Here is a 7,913-nt window from a genome sequence, read left to right as displayed (position 1 = left end):
ATGCTGATTTCAGGGACTTAGAATTTCACTAAGTCCTAGACCTGTCTTTATTTTTATGCTATGTTCATGTTGTTTCCTAGTGATCCGTGCCTCTTTTGAGGATGATCAGTAAGGATGTTTTGTTAACATTGTGGTGCTATATTCATCCATGTATCTGTTTGCAATTATGGAGCATCCTATCTTGACTCAATCGAGCTCTACTTTTGATATAAAATGATCCTGGCAGATTGTTGACATGTTTAGCGATTTTGCCGAGGATGTTACTATTGATCCGGGCATGCTATGTTGTTGTTCTTGCCATGTCTAGCTTCTATGCCATGTCTTATTGATGGGTTTATGATTAGTTTGTCATGCCATGCTCTGTAGTGAGTGCATCGAGCTCGTAAACATGCCTACTCGTTAACTGTTTTGCATGCTCCAGTTTTTCACTAAGTCTGAATCTGTTTATGTTTTTGCCATGTTCACATGCTTGCAATTGTATTTTGTGATCACTTTTTGCTCAAGGTCACTAAGGGACTTTTGTTAAGTGCTTTGAGTAACTTCATGCCATGCCTTTCTTTGCCATGATATGTTCTTGTAGCATTTAGTTTTCACGCTCTAAAGATTGCTACCTGATGATAAATTCCTGACTTGTGTTAATTTCACTATCTAAAACATGTTATCATTTGCCCTTTTGCCATGCTCGTTTGAAGCTGTTAATGGGTGAATTAGCCATAGCTCAGTGTTCATATTTTGTCAAGAATCTTGAGTGGATCCCTGCCATGTATTTTGTTGCCATGTTTGAGTGATGTAGTATATTTAACTTGATGCATTTAGATGGCTACTTGCTGTTTATCGTAGACCGGTGCCATATTTGTTTTGCTTGCCATTTCCAAACCATGCATCCGATTCCGGTGATCTTTGTATCGATTTCAACCGAAATCAACTCACCTTTCCAGTGGAACTCTTGGATTTCCATGTTGAGGCTAGGTTCAATCATTCCTTTCCAAATCATGCTTATGCATCACATACCGCATCCCGCATATCATGCCATGTTCATGTGTTGGTTGTTTACTATGTTGTGTGCTTCTTTCCGGTGTGGCTTCTTCGGGTTGGTTCCAATAACGTCACGTTTGTGAGGATCTGTTCAACTACGTCCGTTTGTCTTCTTCATGGACTCATTCTTCTTCCTTGCTGGATTTCAGGCAAGATGACCATACCCTCGAAATCACTTCTATCTTTCCTTGCTAGTTACTCGCTATTTTCCCATGCCTATGCTGCAATACCTACCACTTGCTCATCATGCCTCCCATATTGTTAAGCCAAGCCTCAAACCTCCTTGTCCTAGCAAACCGTTGTTTGGCTATGTTACCGCTTTGCTCAGCACCTCTTATAGTGTTGTTAGTTGCAGGTGAAGATTGGAGCTTGTCCCATGTTTGGAACATGGATATTTTGTTGGGATATCACAATATCTCTTATTTAATTAATGCATCTATATACTTGGTAAAGGGTGGAAGGCTCGGCCTTATGCTTGGTGTTTTGTTCCACTCTTGCCGCTCTAGTTTCCGTCATATCGGTGTTATGTTCCCGGATTTTGCGTTCCTTACACGGTTGGGTTATAATGGGAACCCCTTGACAGTTCGCCTTGAATAAAACTCCTCCAGTAATGCCCAACATTGGTTTTACCATTCGCCACCTAGCCTTTTCTTTCCCTTGGGTTCTGCAGCCTCAAGGGTCATCTTTATTTAAACCCCCCTGGGCCAGTGCTCCTTTGAGTGTTGGTCCGACCGAGTAGACTGTGGGGCCACCTCAAGGCAACTTGAGGGTTGGTTTTACTCGTAGGATGTCTCATCTAAGTGTGCCCTGAGAATGAGATATGTGCAGCTCCTATCAGGATTTGTCGGCACATTCATGCGGTGTTGCTGGACTTGTTTTACCATTGTCGAGGATGTCTTGTAACCAGGATGCCGAGTCTGATCGGATTGTCTTGGGAGAAGGAATATCCTTCGTTGACCATGAGAGCTTGTGATGGGCTAAGTTGGGACACCCCTGCAGGGATTTGAACTTTCGAAAGCCGTGCTAGTGGTTATGGGCAGATGCGAATTTGTTAATGTCCGGTTGTATAAAACCTGAAGTTTATCTTAATTAAAATACATCAACCGTGTGTGTAGCTGTGATGGTCTCTTCTCGGCGGAGTCCTGGAAGTGAAAACGGTGTTGGAGTTATGATTGACGTAGGTTGTTCTAGGATCACTTCTTGATCATAGTTGTTCGACCGTGCTTTTGCCTTCTCTTCTCGCTCTCTTTTGCGTATATGTTTGCCACCAAATATGCTAGTCACTTGCTGCAGCTCCACCTTATACCTTTTACCCTTCCTATAAGCTTAAATAGTCTTGATCGCGAGGGTGTGAGATTGCTGAGTCCCCGTGACACACAGATACTTCCAAAACCAGTTTGCAGGTGCCGATGAAATCATGCAGGTGACAAAACCGAGCTCAAGGAGGAGCTAGTTGAAGACCTTATTCGTTTTGTGTGTTTCATTTCAGTTGATCAGTAGTGGAGCCCGGTTGGGGTCGATCGGGGATCTGTGTAGCATTTGGGGTAGTCTTCTTTATTTTGGTTCCATAGTTAGACCTTGTTTGTATCTGGATGATGTAATGCTTTATTCATGTATTGTGTGAAGTGGCGATTGTAAGCCAACTATGTATCCTTTCCCCCTTATTGTATTACATGGGTTGTTGTGAAGATTACCTCACTTGAGACATTGCTTTCAATGCGGTTATGCCTCTAAGTCATGCTTCGACACGTGGGAGATATAGTCGCATCGAGGGCATTACAAGTTGGTAATCAGAGCCTTCCCCGACCTTAGGAGCCCCCTGCTTGATCGAATCGTTGGCGTTGTTGAGTCTAGAAAAATGTTTTCTGTCATTTAGGAATTATATATATCGGAGAGTTAGGAATTCTTTTTACTCCTCGGTCCCTTCGTCGCTCTGGTGAGGCATCCTGACGTAGAGTTTTGACTCTTCTTGAGGGAGTCCTGGATTAGGGGGTGTTCGGATAGCCGAACTATACCTTCAGCCGGACTCCTGGACTATGAAGATACAAGATTGAAGACTCCGTCCCGTGTCCAGAAGGGACTTTCCTTGGCGTGGAAGGCAAGCTTGGCGATATGGATGTTCAGATCTCCTACCATTGTAACCGACTCTATGTAACCCTAACCCTCTCCGGTGTCTATATAAACCGGAGGGTTTTAGTCCGTAAGACAACATACACATCAACAATCATACCATAGGTTAGCTTCTAGGGTTTAGCCTCTCTGATCTCGTGGTAGATCTACTCTTGTACTACTCATATAATCAATATTAATCAAGCAGGACGTAGGGTTTTACCTCCATCGAGAGGGCCCGAACCTGGGTAAAACTTCGTGTCCCTTGCCTCCTGTTACCATCCGGCCTGGACGCACAGTTCGGGACCCCCTACCCGAGATCCGCCGGTTTTGACACCGACATTGGTGCTTTCATTGAGAGTTCCTCTGTGTCGTCGCCGTCAGGCTCGATGGCTCCTACGATCATCTATAGTGATGCAGTCCAGGGTGAGACCTTCCTCCCCGGACAGATCTTCGTCTTCGGCGGCTTCGCACTGCGGGCAATTCACTTGGCCACTTGGAGCAGATCGAAAGCTACGCCCCCGGCCGTCAGGTCAGATTTGGAAGTTTAAACTACATGGCTAACATCCGCGGAGACTTGATCTTCGACGGATTCGAACCACTGCTGAACGCGCCGCACTGTCACGACGAGCACGATCTAGCTCTGCCACCGAACAGTGCCCTGGAGGCCGCACCCGCATCGGCTCCGACCCTTAGTTCGGAGCCAACCGCGCCGATTGAGGATGAGCGGTTGGATGCCACCTCGGGGGTTGTAATCCCAACGGCGGTTGAGCCGAACACCAGCCCCGTACTCTGTGAGACTCGTGACTCCATGGAGCCGGATTCTTCTCCGGACTCCGAACCCTCCGCGCCCCTGCCGATCGAATCCGATTGGGCGCCGATCATGGAGTTCACAGCCGCGGATGTCTTTCTGCACTCGCCTTTCGGCGATATCCTGAAGTCACTGAAGTCTCTCTCTTTATCAGGAGAGCCCTGGCCGGACTACGGTCAGCAAGGTTGGGGTACGGACGATGAAGAAATTCAAAACCCACCCACCACCCGCTTCGTAGCCACTGTCGATGACTTGACCGACATGCTCGACTTCGACTCCGACGACATCGACGGTATGGACACCGATGAAGGACATGATGAAGAATCAGCGCCTATTGAGCCCTGGAATGCCACCTCGTCATACGACGTATACATGGTGGATGCACCAAAAGATGACGACAAAGAGCGGAAGGACGCACCGAAGGATTGTTCCCTCGAAAAGCATTCAAAGCGGCAACGCAAGCGCCGCCCCAAATCTCGCCTCGACAAAAATAGCAATCACACAGACCCAGCGCTGGAGCAGGGCGAACCGCTACCGGACAACGGCAATCCAGATAATCAAACCAAACAAACAAACCCTATCAAGGATAATGGTCCGGACGACATAACGCCGGACAGACACCCGGAGCAGCAGACTGCCCATAAAAGGCTTGTTGCCACCGCGAGGAGTCTGAAAAAGCAGAAGCAAAGGCTCAAGGCTGCGCAAGACACACTCCACATTAGATGGAGCAAAATACTCAACACAGCAGCGAGGTATGGCGACAATCGCCCCTCCAAGAGCTACCCAAAGCGGAAGCTGCTACCCGAATTCGATGAGGAGGCCGCAGACCCCCCACAACCAAATATCAAAGCAGCCACCTGGTCGGATAGACGACCCCTCTACCAACACAGAGCGGCATATAACGCCGCTCACAATATAACATGTGACCCAGGTGAGGGTTCGCACCCAAAGGACGGTGCAACAAGATCCATCTATGGACCACGCAAGCGCCCCCCAGCATACAATGCAACACAACAAGTATCCGAACAACGCGACACACCCAGCTACAGGGGTGCCGCACACCCCCTGTGTTTCACCGATGAGGTGCTGGACCATGAATTTCTAGAGGGATTCAAACCCGTAAAAATAGAGGCATACGACGGAACAACAGACCCTAGGGTTTGGATTGAGGACTATATCCTTCATATCCATATGGCTCGAGGAGATGATCTCCACGCAATCAAATACTTACCCCTCAAGCTCAAAGGGCCAGCTCGTCACTGGCTCAAAGGCCTCCCCGAAAGCTCCATTGGAATTTGGGAAGAGCTTGAAGACGCCTTTCGGGCAAATTTTCAAGGGACTTATGTCCGACCTCCAAATGCGGATGATCTGAGTCATATAACTCAGCAGCCCGGAGAGTCAGCCCGAAAGATTTGGAATAGGTTTCTTACTAAAAATAACTAGATTGTCGACTGTCCGGACGCCGAAGCCTTAGCGGCTTTCAAGCATAGCGTCCGTGACGAATGGCTCGCCAGACACCTCGGCCAAAATAAGCCGAGAACGATGGCCGCATTAACAAACCTCAGGACCCGCTTTTGCGTGGGTGAGGACAGCTGGCTAGCCATATGCAGCACCAACGACCCCAGTACATCGGAAGTTAGAGATGGAAACGGGAAATCACGGTGCAACAGCAATAACAAACGCGGAATAAAGAAGACAGCACGAAGGGCATGGGAGTAAATGCCGGATTCAAAAGCTCTCGGCCAGGTCAAAAGCCGCCCACTAAAGGCACCAGGGATGAACTGTCCAGCCTCAACAAAATTCTGGACCAAGTATGTCAGATCCACAGTACCCCGGGTAAACCTGCTAATCATACCCATAGAGAATGTTGGGTCTTCAAGCAGTCTGGCAAGCTCAACGCCATACACAAGGGGGAGGACACACCAAGTGAAGACGAGGGCGAGCCCCCCAAGCAAGACACGGGGGAACAAAAGAAATTCCCACTAGAAGTCAAAACAATAAACGTACTACACATGATCAAGGGAAAAACAATGTGGCACCCCCAGGAAAATATACCCAAGTGCCTGTCACCTCGAAGTCCTGCCAATGGTCGTCTCAACCGATCACTTTTTACCATCGTGATTACTCAGCAAGTATCCGACACGCAGGATGGGCTGCCTTGGTATTAGACCCAGTAATTGGTGGATATCACTTCACACGAGTCTTGATGGACGGCGGCAGCAGCCTAAACCTAATATACCAGGATACAATCCGCGGGATGGGGTTAGACCCAACACAAATTCGCCATAGCAATATTACCTTTAAAGGAGTAACGCCAGGCCCAGGGGCTCGTTGTACGGGCTCCCTCCTACTACAAGTTATATTCGGCTCCCCCGATAACTTCCGTCGCGAGCATTTAACTTTCCACATTGCTCCGTTTAAAAGTGGCTATCAAGCACTGCTCGGACGCGAAGCTTTCGCTCGCTTTAATGCAATACCACACTACGCCTCCCTCGCACTCAAGATGCCCGGTCCACGTGGCATCATTACGGTGCACTGAGATATCAAGCGCTCTCTGCGCGCCGAAGAGAGTGAGGCTGCCTTGGCAGCCGAACATTAAAGACGTCTGGACCAGCGATCGAGTCCGGCGCCGCTATTTACACCGAATAAGTGATCACACCCCTATTCGTCAATACAAGGGGCTCAACGCGCGTAGACAAGTGGCAATTTCTTATCATCTTCAATTATACATGGTTTCTTTAAAAACTATGTTTTTGCACGACAACTCTTTCACTTAACTTCCTCTCTTTTACAGACGATCATCGTGCTACACCCGTCCAGGATACGGCACAACGGAGACACAGGCGCAGACGTGCAGCAGGGACCCGCTCAAAGGATTCTTTTTAGATTAAGACCCCGCGTAAACCTTTTTTACTGTCCAACACTCAAAGGAGCACTGGCCTGGGGGGGTTAAAATAATGATGACACTTGAGTCCACAAAACCCAAGGGAAAGGAAAGGCTAGGTGGCGAATGGTAAAAGCAATGTGGGGCATTGCAGGAGGAGTTTTATTCAAGGCAAACTGTCAAGGGGTTCCCATTATAACCCAACCGCGTAAGGAACGCAAAATCCGGGAACATAACACCAATATGACGGAAACTAGGGCGGCAAAAGTGGAACAACACACTAGGCATAAGGCCGAGCCTTCCATCCTTTACCAAGTATATAGATGCATTAATTAGATAAGAGATATTGTGATATCCCAACAAGTAAACATGTTCCAACAAGGAACAACATCTCCATGTTCCAACAAGGAAACAAACTTCAATCTTCACCTGCAACTAACAACGCTATAAGAGGGGCTGAGCAAAGCGGTAACATAGCCAAACAACAGTTTGCTAGGACAAAGTGGGTTAGAGGCTTGGTTCAACAATAGGGGAGGCATGATAAGCAAGTGGTAGGTATCGCAACATAGGCATAGCAAAAGAGCGAGCAACTAGCAAGTAAAGATAGAAGTGATTTCGAGGGTATGGTCATCTTGCCTGAAATCCCGCAAGGAAGAAGAACGAGTCCATGAAGAAGGCAAACGAACGTAGTCGAACGGATCCTCACACACGCAACATTATCGGAACCAACCCAAAGAAGCAACACCGGAAAGAAGCACACAACATAGTAAACAACCAACACATAACCAAGGCATGATGCACAATCAAGTATGATGCATGTCCAGTTTAATGAGGCATGGCATGGCAAAGTGCACAAACAACACTACAAGTTAAGTGTAGCTCAATATGGATCGGGATGCATATTGACAAAACACCACATTAAGTTATTTAGTTCGATCTCGTTTATGTACCAAACAATATTAAATGTTGTTAAAGATGGCAAGAGGGTGAAGCAAAGTAAAACTACCTATCTAGTCAAGTTTAAATGAGGCCGGAAGCAACGAACAACAATTCCGGTAAATCCCCATGTGCATA

Source organism: Triticum aestivum, chromosome 4A (assembly GCF_018294505.1).
Source record: "Triticum aestivum cultivar Chinese Spring chromosome 4A, IWGSC CS RefSeq v2.1, whole genome shotgun sequence".
NCBI lineage: Eukaryota > Viridiplantae > Streptophyta > Magnoliopsida > Poales > Poaceae > Triticum > Triticum aestivum.
This window is presented reverse-complemented; position numbering follows the sequence as displayed.